At 41.8% G+C, this 18,032-nt stretch overlaps 3 long non-coding RNA genes across 3 annotated transcripts in view; 1 reads left to right on the top strand and 2 right to left on the bottom strand.

Moving 5' to 3' along the window:
- LOC138685425 (uncharacterized) overlaps window positions 1–10,754 on the top strand; it is a 52,732-nt gene extending 41,978 nt beyond the window's left edge. The window contains exon 3 of the long non-coding RNA XR_011324670.1: window positions 10,519–10,754. This is a non-coding gene — a long non-coding RNA (uncharacterized lncRNA). The remainder of the gene's footprint in view (window positions 1–10,518) is intronic.
- The window catches only part of LOC138685424 (uncharacterized), an 86,980-nt gene continuing 73,112 nt past the window's right edge, over window positions 4,165–18,032 (bottom strand). Inside the window, exon 5 of the long non-coding RNA XR_011324669.1 lies at window positions 4,165–5,694. This is a non-coding gene — a long non-coding RNA (uncharacterized lncRNA). The remainder of the gene's footprint in view (window positions 5,695–18,032) is intronic.
- Window positions 8,098–10,824, bottom strand: LOC138685426 (uncharacterized). The gene is made up of 2 exons (XR_011324672.1): window positions 10,746–10,824; window positions 8,098–10,371 (listed from the first exon to the last, which is right to left on the bottom strand). It is a non-coding gene; the product is annotated as an uncharacterized lncRNA (long non-coding RNA).

Raw genomic sequence — 18,032 nt, 5'->3', positions numbered from 1 at the left:
CTGCAGATATCCAGGCAAACTAATGAAACTCCTTAATATCTGCCACAAATACCTCAACCAAAGAGATTGCTGCTCTTCCCATTTCTGAGCCGTAAGCAGAAGGATCAGAGAGAACCACCAGCCACACCAGACACCTGAAAAAGGGCAGCTGAGACTTCTCTGTGCCATGGGAGCTGGGGTTCTCCTCCTACCTCAGATATTGGCAACGGAACACTTTTCGGCACCTGAGCAAACTCTACTTACCATCTCCTACAGTGATTCAGGCACCACATCAAGACAAGCATGGGTCTGACCGCCTGCAAGCTCTCAGCAGGGCATGCGCTCAGCTAGTTGACCTCAGCATGACAAACCTGGGGAAGCAGGCTGGACAGGTCATTGCTGCCTCTTGCATAACCTGTGCCAGGTCCCCAGTAAGCCACCAATAAGCCAGGTCCCCAGTAAATCTATGCTGGCAGTGTCTATCTTTCCCTGCCTCTCCCCACGTACCCCTCACAGGCAGTGTCCCTTTCTAGCACCACTGCCAGTCACACAGGATGTACAGAGGTTTCTTTCCACTGCTCTTCCAGCCACCAGGAGCTTCAGCCCCTCCCCAGATCAGGGAGGTAGCCCCAGGGCTACCGAGTATACTCATATGTCTCCAGATCTCTAAGTCAACACCACGGCTATTGCTCCCACACCTTCTTCTTTTCTACCTACTCATCTGCATCTTTGAAGTGTGTCCCCACATCCTCCCCCTCTTTTTTTAACCATCGCTCTAAAGAGGCCTGCCCACCTACCAATCTGCAGAGAGGTCTGACTCGTATACAACAGGCCCTGGATGTTGCAACAGCATGGTACTGTTGCACACCACCTATACTACCAAAATCATAGAATCATAGAATCATTTAGGTTGGAAAAGACCTTTAAGACCATCGAGTCCAACCATTAACCTAGCACTGCCAAGTCCACCTCTCAACCATGTCCCTAAGCACCACATCTACACGTCTTTTAAATACCTCCAGGGATGGTGACTCAACTACTTCCCTGGGCAGCCTGTTCCAATGCTTCATAACCCTTTCAGTGAAGAAATGTTTCCTAATATCTAATCTAAACCTCCCCTGGTGCAACTTGAGGCCATTTCCTCTTGTCCTATCCCTTGTTTCTTGTGAGAAGAGACCAACACCCACCTCGCTGCAACCTCCTTTCAGGCAGTTGTAGAGAGCAATAAGGTCTTCCCTCAGCCTCCTTTTCTCCAGACTGGACAACCCCAGTTCCCTCAGCCGCTCCTCATAAGACTTGGGCTCTAGACCTTTCACCAGCTTTGTTGCTCTTCTCTGGACATGCTCCAGCACCTCAGTGTCTTTCTTGTAGCGAGGGGCCCAAAACTGAATTGAGGTGTGGCATCACCAGTGCCAAGTACAGGGGCACAATCACTCCCCTGGTCCCACTGGCCACACTATTCCTGATACAAGCCAGGACGTTGTTGGCCTTCTTGGCCACCTGGCCACACTGCTGGCTCATACTCAGCCGGCTGTCGACCAACACCCCCCACTCCTTTTCCACCAGGCAGCTTTCCAGCCACTCTTCCCCAAGCCTGTAGCTTTCCATGGAGTTGTTATGACCCGAGTGCAGGACCCAACACTTAGCAGCTACAAATACAATATTTGGCATACAAAAGCCTAAGTGGTAGGAAACGTGAAAAAAGTAAAAGCAGACTTGCTCCCCAGCTCCCCCACAGCTGCGTCCTGATGAGGTCTGCAGGGTCAGCCTGCAGGGCTAGTGCTTCAGCTGCTGCTCCCCTGCAGCTAAGGCAGGAGCTGGAGCACTGAGGACCTTGGTGACATGGAGGGGGGGAGTCACCATGGTGTCAATGAGAGCTGTCAGTCCTTCTCCTAGGAACTTGCTTTCTGCTTTCAGAGCAGCATCTTCTTTCTCACCTGGGAGTAAAAGGTTGCCACCCAGTTGTCTCCTGGTATCAGGCCAGCACGTTCACTGGCCTCAGGTGTCTTTCCTACATCAGGCAAACACCCTGGTGAGAAGGCTTCTTGCTTTTGGGCATACAACTCTATTTTGGGTTTGCCATGGGGGCAGGCCTGAGCGTGGCCAGGGCAGAAACCCTCCTGCAGAGGGAAGGCACAGCCTCATTGGTCTGGGAACCCAGCAGTGCTGCCTGCAGCCCCAACATCCCAGAGCTGCCCCATGCGATGCCAGAGCACACGGCTCTACAGAAACCCTGGCCGTGGAATAAGAAGGCTGCCAGGGTGTGCCTGGACAGGCATGGCCGGCAGGAGGAGAGAGGGGAAGGCATCTCCCAGTGAGCTGGGGCTGTGAGGGTGTGAGCCGAGAGACCAGGCTGCTGGGCAGGGAGAGGGCACAGGAGTAGATGCGTTGGGATAACACCATCTCAGCCAAATAAACTCCACCTCTGCTTGTCATGCTAGCTGATTCCCACCTTTCCTGCCCCTCCAAGGGCTGGGGCTCAAGGGAGGATATGTATTCTCTCAAACATCACTTTGAGTGGCCACTTGGGATAGTCTGTGTTGGGTGCGAGGAGTCAAACATGGCATTTCCTTCCTCATTGTGCTTCTGGAGAAGTTCCAGGAGCAAACCCTACTCTTGGATTCTGTTTTTAACGGAATCAGTTGATTCAAAAGGGAGTCTAAAAGCAATCTGGTAAAAGGAAAAAGGGCATAAGCAGTCAGTGTAGATTCACCCTCCCTCCACTGCCTCATCTAAAAAATTAAGTTAACATGATCTTCTTGAGGAGGAGGAGTGATTTCAAGGGTTAAAAAGAAGCAGGAAGGTATTTGAACTCTAAGAGAAATATTAAAAATCTTTTTTCAAACATACGAATATGTATTAAGAGGCATAGACAATAACTACGTGGTTATTACACTGAGTTATTTAAACATGAACAGAGTGCTCGGCAAATTAACATATAGAACAACACTGCTCTGGTAGATCAAATGATAATGGGACCTAATAGGATTTCCCTATCCCTAATTCCACTGAATCCGAGTAAGGCTGATTTAAAAGTTGTAAATGTGCAGGAGGTGGCTTCCAAGACAATAAAAAGCATTTCTGTGCTCTGCAAAACAAGCCTTGAGGATGTGACAACACATGAAAAATTCCTTTAGCTGTGCCTCTTCTCAGCACGGTTTGGATGAGCTGAGGCTGCCCCAGCGGCAGCTGTTTCTTGTGCACCCACCTAAACCAGGAATATGTATTTGTCATATCTTGCTTCATTTCCATATGCATTCTGCTCCTGTGGCTTTCTTGGCAGCTTCCTCTCATCTGGTCCTGCACCCCACTGCAACCACGCATACAGAGCGAGTTCCCGGGCTGATGCACTTGCAGAGGACAGGCAACGCTGTCAGGATGCACTAGGAGAAGCGTCCCTGCCCCGGGCAGCTCATGGGCTTGATCTCAGCAGGCTGCAACAGTGTTTGAGGCAGGCATGCAGGGAGGACAGAGAGAAATGGGCAACTGAAGTACACTTGTGTGAATAGCAATAACCTACCGGTTCCATTTTAATGCCGTATCAAAAGTAAAGCAGGTGATGAAATATATGGGTCTGTGTGTGGGAACTGGCATAACAGAATGAATCTGCACAGGCACAGTGCAACTCTTCACGTTTAAAGAAGGTATTAGATTAGATAGAGACGGATGCAAGTTTAGAAATACAACAGACAGAAGCACTAAATGGTTTTCAGTGAAATCAACACTAAAATGCCAACATCCTGGACTAAACACCTTGTTAGAAGTGATTGAATCCCTAACAGCTGTGGTAAAATGCCTTCACTTGCAAGTGTTAGTGGTGGATAAGCAAAATTATCTTGCTGTTGTTGCTATTTATGGCAGCACCCATAACTGACTACCTGCTTTCCAAACAGATCGTTCTCCAAAGAACCTGCTACAACTGTTATGTGCATGTGGATGTGAAATTCTTTTCTTCTATAGTACAAGTTACTCACTGTAGGCTTCAAAGTTCAAAAAACGCCATGGTGTGTGAAACTGGAGTTAAACAACCCAAGGACTATAACTGTGTAAGGGACTTAAGAGCAATACCCTTACTGTGAGCACCATTTATCCTCTGAACAGTAAGATTTTTAACATTGAAAAGCATGTTTGAGTTTAAATTCATACTTGAATTCATAAGAAAACACTGAGGTATTCTATGTTTGCGCTAATGATTTTATTTTCTTTTATTACTGTTACAGTTTTTGTGGACAATAAAATCATCAAATACTTATGGGAATAAAAAGTAATAAGTGAAAGCTTAGAGATTTAGAGAATAATATTTCAGGAATTTTGCCTCAAATAACCAGGTCTTCTATTTTTGTTGGTGCACCTAGAGTATGCCGAGAAAAAACAGTGGTGGTGTGTCAAATAAAAAGAAACATCTCTCTCATTAGGACTGTGTTTATCACGCTTTCAAACATTCTACATATCAATGCCCCTATTTGTCATTGTAATTCAATATAATAAAAGCTGTCAAAATTGCTCACTTTGCTTGCTAGAGACAGATTTGCTGAAGTTTTGCAGCTCAAGCCAAATAACACAGCACCAGATCCTCCAGCTTTTATTTCACTCTGCTCTAGGCAGTATTCCTACTGGTTTCTGTGCAATTTTTGCCCGAGTAAGGGCTGAAAGTTTCAGTTTTGAACATGAGACCTTTTTTGAAATAAACAGTCACAGAAATCCCGTCTACAAAGCACGTTGGGTGACTGTAATGGTACTGCTTGCAAATTTTATCTCTGAAATGCCAAGCTTATTTCCTACAGATTATTGCAAAATACAGACTAACTACATCCTTGATGAAATTCCCTCGAGGTGCATGAGGTCACCCCCAGGATTAAACACTGCCTGACCTTTTGCATACAGAGCTCAGAAGCACTGTATTTTGACGGCTGCTACGCCTTCGGAGATGTTAGTCTGTTCCACTAAAAACAAAGATTATAGATCTCGTCCCTCATGGGAAGAGCTTCGATGAAGCAACTCTCTGTTATTACCTTGTCCAGAGACTCTCCAGGACCACACTGTGTCCTTCTGGCAATAGACAAAATAGATAAAGCTATCACTCAAGGGCAGCCTTGAGTAATGGCTACATTTTCCATCATTTGAAAAAGATGTTTTGATGCATTAAATAAAGGAAACATGTTAGGAACTTTGTGTTGGGAATAGGTAGAGTGGCAGGTCATATGAAAAGCAGCTGGGACAGTGGTTAGGGCAAAGGATTAGAGTCAGCTGCTCTTAGTCTTCTCCACACTACTGACTTGTCCTGAGATCCGGAGAAGTCTTTTATGGTAAAGCCTATAAACCAGAGTCCCTCCATCTAACTCTTCTGCAACTGCCTTTCCGCATCTGTGAAGACTGTAGCAGTTTATCATGTCAAAACACTTTTACAGGCTCACATAAAAGCTGCTAAGAATTAGCAGTTGTAGTGGCCAGTCAATGCATTTTTACCCCTTTTTGAACATGTGCCCAAAGACCATTTGATGAGGATGTGTTCTACATCTGTAAATAAACACATGTCTGTGTAGACATTGGGACCTGTAAGACCAGAGAAGATGAAAAACAAGATGAAATCCACTGACAAATGTAGCTCTTCTGACTGGAGCCTTTATGGCAGATGCATGGACAGACTCTTCCCTAAGTTTTTACTCCAGCAATTATTCCTAACTTGGCATCCAGAAGTCAGCCCTGGCTTCCAACCTGAAAAAAAAACAGCAGAGAGTTAGGCTAACACACACTAGCCTCCTTCAAGCATTCAGGGCATTGTGCATGTGATAAAGGGTTGGATAAAACAGTGGCAAAAGTCTGCTATCTTCCAAGGCTCAGGAAAATAAACCACAAAGGCAATTCAACAAAGTCCTCTTTGTTCCTGAATAGAACCAACAAAATGAAAGGAATCTGGTGGAAGAGAGAAGGCAAGAAAGAGGTCTGCTGCAGGGAGTAAGGACAGACAGAATCGCTCTTTTCCGGCTCCTCTGACAGAGCAAGTGCGTGATTATCACATGAGCCTCACAAAGACTGGAATTAAAGGGGCTGGCTTGGCTGTCACATCGCTTAAGCTGCACTGAGGTCAAAGGAGTTCGGACTAGCCGAGGTCAGCCACACATGGCCCGGGAAGCAGGGGTCTCTTTTTCTAAGCAACAGTGGCTCAGGTTGATAAAAATAGGTACCTGGAGCCCATGATGGCTCGTAAAGCTGTCCCTTAACACTGGATTCCCATGAAGTGCAGAATATAATCAATAGCACTCTGAAAAGAAAAGAACCACAATGGAGGCAGTCAGGTGGTCACTAGAAACAAGTGTAAAGGGCAAACACAGAACAGAAGTCACCATCTGTGCTATCCCCTAAAAGACCAAGGGAAAAAATAATAAGTCTGAAATATTGGCACACAAGTATGATAAAACCCAAATGCAAATAGGTGTCAATGACATGACTGTAGAGAAGCCTGCTATTTGCATTCATCAATCATGTCTCCAACAGAGACTTCTTGAAGATTTCCAGTGATGCCAGGGCTACTGAAGAATGTCCCTGTGCTAAAAATAGTACCTATTCTCTCCAATGCCCTCTGTCCCCTTTCAGCTTCCATTTCATATGATTCAGCTCCAAGAGAGGAGCAATGACCTCGTCTCACCAGGAACATCAAACATCTCCACAGCTTTGATGAACCTTTTGGTGAGAGTGGGGAAAGGAGAAGTGCGTGCATCAGCTGTGTAGTTATGTGCTGGATATGTCTGGATACATCCCGAGACTCGTGTTTGAAAGCAAAACTGATATTCATCTCCTTCAGTATGCAAGCACAGAAAAGCACCTTTTGGGGTTTTGTGGGCTTTCTGATATTTTGTTTGTTTGTTTGTTTTCTGGGGACTCCAGTAGCATTTGGACTGGGTCCATAGAAAAATCTATGAATTTTGTCAAAGACACAGAACTATATCATGTTTACCATCATCATCACTTCTGTATATAACCGGGCTCAGGATGCTAGTGGGCTTGTTGTACCACAGCATGGATTAAGTAACTGTCTCTGCTCAATAAACCCATACTCACCTCTATATCCTGATTTTTGAATCAGGATTTTCCATCTTGACATTATTTGTGGCAACAATGCCAAGTTTTTAAAATACCTTCTACAAATAAAGTCTGTCCCCCATTCATTCCTCGGGTCATTACACTGGGGCTTCCTGGTAAACAAACTAGATCTACTGTGACACAGACAGAGTGAACAGAATGAGGTTTTCAAGCATCACTCTGTCACACCTCTTTGTGAACAGGGAACTCACTAAAACAAATCCTGAGAGCAAGAGGGAAAGAGGGAAAACTGCAGGACCCCCAGGGGATGTCTTCAAGCTGATAGTGCAGGATGAATCTGAGAAAACAAGTCCTTGGGCAAGCTCAGTTCTCCTTTACAACCTGTTAATGACTATGTGTTTACCTGTCCTTGAGGAAAGAGACTCTACTGTGGCTTATCACACCCAGAGGGATTCCCACTGTCCTCAGGGAGGTCTGGGTCAGAAGTTAAACTGAAAACTCCAAATTCACTATCTGTGCTTCATCATTTGACAGACTTTAGACTGAATTGATGTTCAGTGTCCAGTGCTGTAATAGCAGAGAACTGCCCTTTTCATTCATTTCTGTTCTTTTAAACCAATGCTACCCCATTTTTTTCTGCTCTGTTGCAAAGCTTGAGACAGTGTCCCTTAGGTCAGAATCACCTTACAGAAGGACACGCCAATGCCTGTTATTAAAGTGTGTGTGTGTGTGTGTGTATGTGTTTAGGCCAGGTGAAGGACAACTGTCTCCACCAATGTTAGCTTACAGGGTCTTAGAGAAGGCAACACAGAGTGAACCACCAAAGCCAGCACCTTCAATGCTAGTGAAGGGAACAGGTAAATCCTCAGAACATGGAATTGGGCCTTTCTGACACAGCTGGCATCCCGGTGGAGCAGGCACTCCAATCATGTACAGCCTGGGCAAGGTGAGGGGCTTGTGCTTAGGAACCTGAAGTGTCCACCCCTGGCCTCCTGGTCACTGAGAAGGCTGCGATCCACCAAACAGTACTGTTGTCCCACAGGTGGGGTTCAGTACCTGGTGTGCAATGAGCCAATCTTACAGAGCCGAGATACTTATTTATTTCATGTCTGCGCAGAGGTGGGTGCCAGCTGGTGACTCCACAAAGCTGGCACACCACACCAAAGAGCTACAACATATTTATTCAGTTACATAATTAGTAAAAACCCACCTAAATTTACATTCATTGCTTAGTAGTCACCCTCTCATCTATTATTGGTCAGTTATATTTAAATTAACTTTGCTTGTTATGTAAATTAGCACACCTGCTCCTTGCAGGTGGGGGAGGCAAGTTCTTCCAGCCTGGAATTGAGTTGGCTGTCCCGATCTCCCCCCCGCCACCTTTGCCTTTCCTTTAGTTTGTGCTTCTTTGGCAGTCATCTGGCCTTCGGTGCCTTCTGGGGCAGAATGTTTCCTTTTATCAGTCTTTAGTTCCCTCTATGAGGACATAGTCGTTAGCAAAGCATGCGTAGTTTATACAAAGTAATCAGGCTTGCATAGTGAAGCTATCGAGAGTACTACTGGTCCTCCTTAAAGAACAACACATCATCTTTAACCCTGAATTGCACCACAGCTAGGCCCTGACTCAAACATACGACTACAGTAGGACGCTCTGTTCAGCGTTCTCCACTGATAATGCCCTGGTTTTCTCTATAAGGAAGTTTATTCTTGTATCTCCAAAGTGATGGAGAGTAATGGGGGTTTCTTTTTCTATGTGTTGTCACCGGCTCCTCATCTCAGCATGTCTTGCTGGTAACTTACCCACCCACTGCAATAAAGCAGCCTTGGTCTTTCACACCATGTTAAGGAACCAACAGAGTACTTAAATCAGGCTTGGCTTGACTGCCGATTTCAACTGTGTTCACTAGTAAAAGGAAACCCTAGTCGTTCTACTTCCCCACAGCTAGCGTTGTTCAATGCCTAGTGTTAAGCTAAATTATGTTCTTGAGTGTGTAGGATGAAATAAGACTTGCTATCACAGCAGGATGAGTTTGTCAAACACTACTTACATTAGGCAGCAAACTTTTGTGCCCATAGAAGGAAGGATTTTGAAAGTAGATAACCAAGCTGATCTTGGAGATATATCACCTGGGGCCATGATTCATGATCTATGTAGCCTCACTTAGTGCAAAGTATATCACTTTCTCTAACAGCCCTTAACAGGGACTTTGACAGAACTATTTTTTTCTTCTGAATGATATGTAATCAAATTCAGTTCTACAACTTCATTTTCAGTCATCTCTGTTCATTGTCCTTTTGTTCCAAGTATTCCTTGGCATGGTTTAAGAACTACTAAAATATTTAATAGGTGTTTAAAAGTAACAGCTATAACTACTTAGACTAGACAGAAATAGAAGACGACTAAACGGGTCATTACCTTTACAAGAAAAGTGTTTATGGAGAAGGATTTAAGAGAAACAAGATTATAGATCCAACTGCTCCATTATTCTCTGTGTTTTAAAGGAGAAAGCAGAGTGGGTTTGCAAAGTTAAGTACAGGGTAAGACTATTCTGAGTCTAATAGAAAGACGAAGGTACTGTTAGAGAGAATTTTAAAGGTGCTCAGTCCTTGGAAAAGTCAAGCCACTTCTGGGGCTGCTTAGGTATGGATTCTTGGCTCTAACATCCCAAGGATGATCAATATTTTGATTGTGATGTTTGGTCACTAAATGATGCTAGTCATGAACAGGAAAGAATGTATTTTCCATTCAGATGGAGAAAGGAGGGGGGAAGGTATAAGACGGAGTGTCTCTGTCCCCTTGAGATCTATCCAAGATCTTAAGAAATCAATGGAAATCTTTCCATTGAGTTCACTGTGCTCTGGATCACATCCTTACAGAGCTTGCTTTGTTGTCAAGTCCATTCCTTCTTCCCCCCTCTGTTGCTCAATTTGCTTTCTGCTGTTAGGATCTTTTTCCCAAATATTAATAAATCTGTATAATCTTTGGCCTCCAGCTGAGTCTTTCTTCTATGGCACACTGTTGCACTGTATGCGTGACTGCATGGTTGAGGGTTGCTCTGGAAATTACTCATAAAAATGAATTGCCTGGTAATACCACAATTGTCAATATATGTAGGTTGCAGCATCCCCCCTGTGGGCCATTGTAGCAGATCATAAAACTTCATTTCCAGGAAAGTTTCAAAACTTTTATATTCTAAGGAACATTAATTATCAGAGTCCAGATGACCTGTCCCATTTCTCCATCCACTTCCTCTCTTTTTTTCCTCATCACATGTGGTAGTTTGAAGGCAACTGGCAACAGATCACACATCAGGCTCCTGGTTTTATGCCCCAGTTTCATATCAATGTCAGCTGAAGTGTTTAAAAACAGCAAGACTCATAAGCCTAATGCCGAAACCAATGTTTGCATGTGACCATTTCCCCATTGTTAAACTTTTGTAACAACAGCTGATTTACACGTCTGACACTTATGCAAATATATGCTTTGGCATTCTACAGGCTTCCCAAGACTCATGCCCTCCAGTGCTGCTTGTTGACCTCTCCTTCAAACACAGGACTTGGAGGGATCATCACAATGGCCAAACCACTCTGGACCTACATGGTTGTGAAAATTCTAGTCATGCCCCCATCAGAGTTTACAGTGATGCATTTTTTCACTGACAAATTATATTCTGTTGAGACCAGAACGTTTTGCAGGTACATACCAGTTCTTATGAAGCTCTTACCTGGGAAAGGTTCTCATGCCTAGGATGAGACTTGAAATACATCAAAGAGCAAGAAAACTGTCACCCCTCCCAGATAATCATCCTATGATCAAGGCAATGACTGGTGGCACAGGAGTCCAGATTTCAAGTTTCTGTTCTGCAAGATTTCTGAATGTCAGAATCCTGCATCCCAGGCAAGCTTTCTGGCCACCAGACTATCAGCTACTCTGAAGAACAGCTTCCTCTGCCTCTCTTGTTGGACCTGTTTCACTTTGTATAAATAATTAAACATTAAATGGAACAAGGACTTGAACTTAGACTGCCCATTGGACTATTGCACTGGTCTTTCTCCAGGCTGGTGAATAGGTAACTGTACAAATTTGGTAAGTTGCAAAGCAACAGAGGTAGCTGAGGGGATCCCAAAAACTCAAGAAAAAAACCCAACGACTTGTGGTGAAGTCATTTAGTAGACTACAAAACACCTGTTTTTCAGTCCTTGACCTGAACAAGGCAGAACAAGGACTACTAGCTGTTCTAGGGGAGGCTTTGTCAAATCATCTACATAGGTCATGCTTCCATCAAATTTTGAAAAGAGATAATATTTTTAAAAGTCATACTTTTTTTTTTCTGAAGTAAAAAAAAAAAATTTCTGTAGCTACACTATCCTCTAACAAATCGTTTGCATTAGGATGAAGGTCTTAAGCATTTTCAGCATCATGATAGCTTGATTCTTAAAGTTGCTGAAACCTCTGCCCCAGACATGAAGAAGGATCTTAGTGTTCCAGTTCTGAGTGGAGTGATTTGTTCTTCTGACACTCTTCCCAGCTTGGCTGGCATTTTTCAAATGAAGGCTTAAGTCTATTACTTACATACCATCTTCATATGACAAATATGACATTTAGTCATATTTAGTCATAAAGAAAGATAAATGAAGGCAATCAGAAAAGTTCAGTGATTAGTGTAAGATTACCATGTAGACATGCAAGGTTCTACTTTTTCTTTAATGTCATATAATACTTTATTTTCATAAGCACTCACAAATTCAGTTAAGAGTTAAACAACTAAAATATACAAATATGCGGGAGGTTTTATGAAGAACTACAACTTCAAAAGGGGTTGGTTTAGGAGTCATGACCTTATTTTTTGCAATAACTTATGCATCATGAACTTACGTAATTGGCAGCAGATAACATATCACACTCTCAGTTTTATGTCCTTGGTTTGACAACAGTGTCAATTGAAGTATTTGCTAACTGCAGAACTAATGGAGCCTCATAGCTGAACATGTTTTCATTTCAAACTCATGTTTGTACCAAAACATTCCCCTTCATTGTTCTTTTTTAACATTACTAAATTCAGTATCAGAAATGGATAGGGGTATACAGATAATTTTGTACATCGAAAAAATCTTTCTGAATACTCTTTATCCTAGCAAAATTGAAATATCTGAGAAAGAAAAATACATATTTTTCTAACTAAAATGTCATCAGAAAGCATAGAAGCACACACATGAAATGGTCTTGGAGCTCTAAATCTTTGTTATCTTTTGAGCAGGAGTCAATGTTAAGGTAAATTATTGGGAAATGAATGACCTGGATTTTAAAACACTTTAGTAGGGTAGGTTTGAGTCCATTTCTTCCTTTTCCCGGAGACTGCATGAAGCAGCAGCCAAGAGGCAAAGCTAGACTGGCCCTCTATGTTGAAACTGGACACCTGTACCGTCCACTGAAAAGGTCAATACTCTTGAGACACTGGGACCTTCATAAGCTACAGCAGAAAATACATAAAGTAACAAATCATTATACAAAAGGGAGGGGGTTAAAAGGAGCCTTAGTGACTTAAGTTCTTAAAATCCATTTAAATTCAATGGCAAAGAAGCCTGAATTTATTGAGGCTCTTTTTGAGTGATCTGAGGCTTAGGAGTGGGACTTGTTTGGGTTTTGGCTCTGAAGTGTGTATTTTGTGGGGAACAGTTCTGTTTCAAGACACTTAATAATTCACAATAATGTACAACATAGAGGAAGAGAAGAGTTGGAATTTAATTTGAAGTTTTCTGCGTGACCAAATTACAAATGGCAGGAAACAATCATATGCCATCAGTTTAGTAAAGCATTTTGCTATTATGTCTCATCTGAACCTGAATTTAAACTGACCTGAAGAGAACCAGTTATGTGTTTTGAAATCTGGCTAACAGTAGATTATCACCAGCAATGTAGATTACTTGGTAGACACCATTTTTGATTCAACTTTATTGAAAACTTTCAGTACCTGGGAGAGTAAATTGCCATCAGTGAAACTCCGTGATGTAGCTGAACTAGGAGAAGTTATAAATAGCAGCCAAAGAAGAAAAAAAAATATATTGAATAGCAGGAGGAAGGACAGAAAATTAAAATTGGAAAAATTGGAACTGATATGCATAAGAAAAAGGGACACACATTCATCAGGTGGAAGAAATGCAAGGAGGTGCAGTACTGAAAGAAACCACAAGTATAGCATGAGGGGCTGCACTGTCACACAGCAAGAAAGCAAAGCCCTTTGGAGCTGTCTATGCAGAGGTCGTTACTCCAGAGCAGATATGGTGGTGCACTTTGGAATCATAGGCGAAATTTGGCTTGAAGGGATGTCATAAGCTGACCAAATCCATTCCTGTTTCTCTATGCAGGAACAACTATATCTATCTTATTCCCAAATTCTGTTTTGTCTAGCCTTTTCTTTTAAAACTTCTCATCGTGGAATTCATTCAACTTCCATAGTGCTTCGCTGCCTTTATCATTACAAACATTTTCCTGAGGTCTGACTCAAATTTCTTTTGCTGCTATACAGCATTGGATTCAGTTCTGGACAACACACTCCCCAAAAGATCTGAATTGTACCTGCATTAGCATTTTAGTTCTCATTATGCTCTGGTTCACATGACAAAGCAGTCTCAGACTCACAGACTTTCAGAAAAAACTAAAACAGAAAGTGCCTTCCAGGAGTGCATCTAATGATGTTCAACCAGTACTTACATCCAGTTTGAGGGACCAGCCCAGAACTATCCCAAAACTTTAAAGCATGCCTGATTGTGGATGTTAAGCCCCCAGCACCAACCATTTTACTCTACAGGTCCTGTTTTGTGTTCAACCCACACTCCTACTAGGCCATACTACTTGCTAAAGTAGATATAGCTGCTGGCAAACACTCATTGAAGAACAGCAAAAGCTGTGGTGGGATGAAGGAATGGATTTATTACAAAAGCACAGGCCAGATACACGAAGAAGGCAAAAGGAGTTTTATAGCCATTGTTTGCCCTGGTCCTGGTGACATAGAATAATTATGGTCATGCAGCTGTGTAGTCCTTCCCCTTGGGGTGACCAACACCCCAGGTTGGTCAGCTCAAGGACACAAAAGTGAATTGTAATAGCCAACAACTATATAGCCTTTAAGAATGTTAGATTTTAATTTGGTATCTCAGAACATAACCAAGGATAAGATGTAATTAAGATAAGAAAAAAATAAATAATTTCAGAAGACAATGTACTGGCATGACGTCTTTTAAACAATGGAACATCTCCCAGACTCTTCCCAGTAATGGATCCTATTTGCTTGGTGCTTTTATAGCCAGATTGGCAAATGCTAGGAAACAGCCTGCAGGATATAAACTTGCTTTGGCAAGGGATTGGCCTGGATGATCATTTCCATCTAAGCTTCCTCTCAATTGAGGCTGAAGTTTTGGAAGCAGGATCTCTTTCTTACTTTGTATTTGCCATATGAAACCATATATCAGCCGGAGCTCCTAGGTGTTAACACTTAGCTGCAACAAATGCCAGTTAGAGCTCTTGGGATCTGATGCAAACCTCCTTAGAGATGACCTGTATGCCTCCACTGATTTGAGGACCCTCAGAACAAGCCTTTGATACTCACAAAAATGGATGGCATGTCTGCAAATGTGTAAGAAGTCAGAGCCACTCTTCCTTTAAGTTACTCAAGTTGGCAAGAAGCAACCCAGCATTAGCACAAACATTGTGCAGCACTGTTAAGAGGTTACTTTGCCTGAGCTAATATTTCCCGCTAAACAGTGGCGTGCTGACACAGTGATACAGCTTCTGGATTCAAGCTGACTTGTGCCTTCTCAGTCTGCTATGTGCTCAGACAAAGTTTTCACGTGCTCTTGTAGAAATGTCCTTAATTAATCTCTATGTTAATAAGCAAAAGAATACCAAAATAACAAAACAACTCCCTTTTGACTCATTCCATGTGCCTCATCTCTTTAATGCCTGTCATCAGACTGTTAGTACACTGAGGCATGAATCCCCTTTATTTAATGTCTAATAGAGAATCAAGCACCTTGACCCAACAAATGCAACAGAGACCAAGAGAACTGCACTGCACTCAGTCAGGAGTTGAGAGTTTTGCTGGTTCTTTGATGCCAGCTTGTCCTGTTAACATTTCTGTCATGTTGAACCTTCTTCTCTAAAAATTTGTTTCTTAAAAATGTCTCAGTTTAGCCACCCATAAATGGAGTCATCTAAGCCTTATAAGTCATTTTGAAAAATCACAACCACATTCTGGAATGGAGATGACAAAATTTTTTTTCCACAATATGGATGTAAATTAGAATCCCTCCTTCTCTCTTTCTCAAAAATCAAAGAACAATGCTCTTTACGGGGCTACATATTGTACCCCTTCAACACACATACACGCACACTAAGACCAAGGCCACCGATAGCAGATGCAGAATTATTTATTGCTATGTGAAAGATAAGTACGCACAACAGGGCAAATAGGGAAAAAAATGGAAAACTAGTTTTAAATTTAAGATTACAGAGCAGAAATAACAGGAGAAGCACTTACACATATTGCTGCCCCAAGCGGGTGCGAATGTCAATGGAAAATAACTACCAAATGTTTCCAAAGCCAACCACAGAAATCAAATAAGATTCAACTTAAGCTCAATTTATTCTGAAGATTTTGTTATTATAGAGGCACACATGCATGTAGTATTCATGGTTATTTCTCAAAATTAAACTCTTCTGGGCTCAAATTTGTGTAACACCAAAAAAGGGTTTTAAAAAGAGAAATCCCTCTATTCTGTGAAACAGTTTCTGGGAACTTTCCTGGAAATCCCAGCAAGACAAGCCAAAGAAAATTATCTATGGGGAATTGCGATTGTTGCAGCAAATATGTGCTTATACTCTGATTCATTTAATTAAGCCCTTTGAGTGAATAATGGGATACAAAACAAGGGACATACTGAAGAAGAGTAATCAATCTGTAACAAGATCACTCTGGTTATTAACTGTACATTATACAAATGTAAATCCAGATTAGCAGAAAAGCCCTACTGCACTTACGTATTACGATTTTTCAATAGAAGCTTTAAAGCAGCATTTGTCAATTATGTTAATTTTAAATTATATGACTGGTGACAACACTGTATACCACCCAAGATTTTAGCATGCTGGGAAAATCTCATTTCTCTTTTGAAGTTATATTTCAAAAAACCCAATCATTTCTGAAGGATATTAATGGGGACAGAGTGAGAGAAAAAACACACACAGTGAAGAAGTTAAAATAAAAAAATAGATGTATAACAGACGTATTAAACATCCAGATTACAAAGCCTGGGTGGCTATTAATTTCTATTTCACTTTAAATGAATAGTAATGTGTGAAAATTGAACTAGGAAAATAGATACTGTTCTCTCATAAGCAGTACTGCTATTTTCAAACAACAACTGCACTGTTAACACATTCATTTGTATTGTACTGTATTAGTAATAGTCAAAATTTGTTATGAACTTGTGGTTATTGAGTGAAATTCATTGATAGCCTCAGTGAATTCCTTTTGGACAAGCACGTAAGACACTCAGCAACTATGGATCTGTGGCTATTAATGGAATTGTCTTTGAGGAGATCTGCAGTTACATTTGGGTGAAGACTGGTCTCCAGTGGTCCACAAGTAGGTGTACATCTACCCGTGCTTATTATGGTTCAGTTTGGACGAATGCCACTTTAGAGAAATTATATTAAATCATGGGAAGAATGTGTAACAGGAAGAAGTGCAGGACTCAAAGATGGAGACTGAGATGCTGCTAAGTTAGAAATGATGTTGATAACCTTTTAATGAAGCGCAGCAACACAGATGAAAAGCGAAGCACATGCTTTACATTAGTTTCTTCAGTTTCTGATGCACAATTCATAACACCGGCACAATTAAGGCATGCCAGCTTGGGCCAGGACTTCCAACAGTCTTTTAAAAAGTATGTTATCTCTCAGTATGGCCTTGAAAATTTGCATTAGTCAGACCCTGAGTGCCTCAGATTACTCAGAGCTTCCCATGACATTTTGATGTTCAAGTTATGTATGATACCAGGTTGGATGAGATCAAATAGGCCAGGTGAACAAATTTAATGTACTTCATTTTTCCCAGTTAAAAAAAAAAAAAAACAACCAACAACAACAAAACAAAACATATTTTAAAGAGAAGAGTTGCATTTTGGCCACCTGTGCACACATTTATAGCACTCTCCAGTTACAAATATGGCAAATTCTAGGGCAGTTCTACAAGCTCAATTAGAGAAGAAGAGGAAGCAAAAATTTGCACCCACACTTCAGATGCACACAGGGAGAGAAATGCTGCATTCGAACAACTTCTCTGTCTTATATGGGAGGGAGTGACTTCAGCCCCAACACACAACATATCCGAACCGGCAGAAAGCTGCTAGTAACCTCTTTAGCACTGTCATCCTCATGTACTTGAGGACACACATGCCCAGGCTGAACTCCAACATTACCTTGTTCAGCCCTTGAATGGCAAAAATCCATCTACAATTAAAAAAAGGTACATCAAAATAACATACAGTAAGTAATGAATTTTGCAGTCCTTACTGAGCAAAACAATTTCCTCACATCACCTTTACCAGAAAGTGAAGGCTGCAATATAATATACGGTGCTAAATTAAACCTTACACAAACATTACTGACATGTACAGATGTACACTGCTTCAAGTGCTTACTCATCGTATGTAATTCAAGCAAATGGCAAGTTATTGGGGGCAAGGGCAAGCATTACAAGAGGATTTTTCAGCTATTCAAAGCTGTGAATCAAAGGTGATATATTGTTAAATTGACTGTCTATACAAGAGGACTGTGGTTATGGAATTTGATGGCAATGAGCACTGCACTGCATATAAATGTCACCTTATTTATCATCTGTTATTATTTTTAGAATGTTCATTGCAAGGAAATATACTTAAGCAACTTTAATTCTATACTAGAAAGCTCTCTATAAGAGACAAAGTTGATTCCAGAACTTTTCAGAAAGAAT

Source organism: Haliaeetus albicilla, chromosome 5 (assembly GCF_947461875.1).
Source record: "Haliaeetus albicilla chromosome 5, bHalAlb1.1, whole genome shotgun sequence".
NCBI lineage: Eukaryota > Metazoa > Chordata > Aves > Accipitriformes > Accipitridae > Haliaeetus > Haliaeetus albicilla.
This window is presented reverse-complemented; position numbering and strand designations above follow the sequence as displayed.